This window comes from Anastrepha ludens, unplaced genomic scaffold (assembly GCF_028408465.1).
Source record: "Anastrepha ludens isolate Willacy unplaced genomic scaffold, idAnaLude1.1 ptg000053l, whole genome shotgun sequence".
NCBI lineage: Eukaryota > Metazoa > Arthropoda > Insecta > Diptera > Tephritidae > Anastrepha > Anastrepha ludens.
The window spans coordinates 137501-140000 of record NW_026530034.1 but is presented as its reverse complement, the minus strand read 5'-3'; positions in this window follow the sequence as shown (position 1 = coordinate 140000).

Here is a 2500-nt window from a genome sequence, read left to right as displayed (position 1 = left end):
AATTGAATTATATGAAATCAAACTGAAATGTATTTAATTGAATTTTTCCCATACATTTTACACAATGTGTGGTGTGCATGGCAAAAAACACTCACGGTGAAGGCATGTGAAATATATGAAATATAATCAAATCGAATTTATATGAAACTATATTCGATTAAATGTATGAAATTAAAATTTACCACAATACATTCATATGATAAACTGAGTAAATATATAATAAAGCCATTTGAAATATATTGAATTCTATTAAGTTAGATTTTCACCATACATTTTTCACAATGCGTTGTGTACATTGTCAGAAACACTCACGGTGAAGGCAAGTGAGATATATATGAAAGAAAATCAAATCGAATTTATATGAAACTATATTCGATTAAATGTATGAAAGTAAAATTTACCACAATACATTCATATGATAAACTGAATAAATATATAAGAAAAACATTTGAAATATATTGAATTGTATTAAGTTAAATTTTGCCCATACATTTTTCACAATACGTTGTGTACATTGTCAGAAACACTCACGGTGAAGTCAAGTGAGATATATATGAAAGAAAATCAAATCGAATTTATATGAAACTATATTCGATTAAATGTATGAAAGTAAAATTTAACAAAATTTTGCCCATACATTTTTCACAATGCGTTGTGTACATTGTCAGAAACACTCACGGTGAAGGCAAGTGAGATATATATGAAAGAAAATCGAATCGAATTTATATGAAACTAAATTCGATTAAATGTATGAAAGTAAAATTTAACACAATACATTCATATGATAAACTGAATAAATTATAATAAAGACATTTCAAATATATGGAAAATATCATCATATATATAATTTAGTATTTTAATATATATTTAGTTAAGTTGATGGTATTATTGAAATATATAAAATGTAATTGAATTATATGAAATCAAACTGAAATGTATTGAATTGAATTTTTCCCATACATTTTTCACAATGTGTGGTGTGCATGGCAAAAAACACTCACGGTGAAGGCATGTGAATAATATGAAAATATCAACATTTAACTAACCAATGATATTGAAGCATATAAATCGAATCATAACTATATGAAACACGAATTTGAGTTATGTTAAACTGGTGATATTGTGGATTTATTCCTAGTTTTCCATACGTTAGTTTAAATAGAAACAATTTTCGAATATGTATACATATATGAAGAATTTATATTCTATACTAACATATTATGGAATGTAACTATTGATTGTTACCTTGGCATATTGGTGTATTGTGAGATTTCATTCATAGTTTTCCATACGTTAGTTTAAATAGAAACAATTTTCGAATATATATACATATATGAAGAATTTATATTCTATACTAACATATTATGGAATGTAACTATTGATTGTTACCTTGGCATATTGGTGTATTGTGAGATTTCATTCATAGTTTTCCATACGTTAGTTTAAATAGAAACAATTTTCGAATATATATACATATATGAAGAATTTATATTCTATACTAACATATTATGGAATGTAACTATTGATTGTTACCTTGGCATATTGGTGTATTTGTGATTTTATTCATAGTTTTCCATACGTTAGTTTAAATAGAAACAATTTTCGAATATATATACATATATGAAGAATTTATATTCTATACTAACATATTATGGAATGTAACTATTGATTGTTGCCTTGGCATATTGGTGTATTTGTGATTTTATTCATGGTTTTCCATACGTTAGTTTAAATAGAAACAATTTTCGAATATATATACATATATGAAGAATTTATATTCTATACTAACATATTATGGAATGTAACCTTGGCATATTGGTGTCATTGTATTTTATTCCTGGTATTCTATAGTTAGTTTAAATAGAAATAAATTTTTGAATTCAAAATTTTATATTCTATACTAGCATTACATAGAAATTATCCTCAACTGTTTGTTTCTTGTATACATACAGGAAATTAAACAGATGAAGAAAAAAAAAAAACAAAACAAATAAAAATTATAAGAAAAACTAAATTTTAAACAAAAGAAAAAAGGAGAAATTTTTTCAATCATATATATATTTATGATTAAAAAATAGAATTATGGAATTATTAATTTCAATTCAGAGAGAAAAATTATGTAATATATGAAATTATTACATTAAAAATGCATTTGAAGAAAAAGTAAAATGTTATTAAAAATGATACATTTGAAAATTGGCAAATATTAAGAAGAAATATCGTTCTTATATTTTTATACAAAATATATATAGAGAACGAAAATTCTTTTTCATAAAAAACGGTTTTTGAATTCTGATAAGAAAAGCTAAAGGGGTCGGCGGGAGCGCACATTGAACGAAAGAAAATGAAAGAAAAACACAACAAAGAAGAAGACCAAATAAAATACAAATATTTTATACAAATAAAAGCACATTATTAATAAATAATAATAATAATAATGATGATGATGATGAGATGATACATAAATTGTGTTATTAAAATTACGTTCTATTGTATGTGC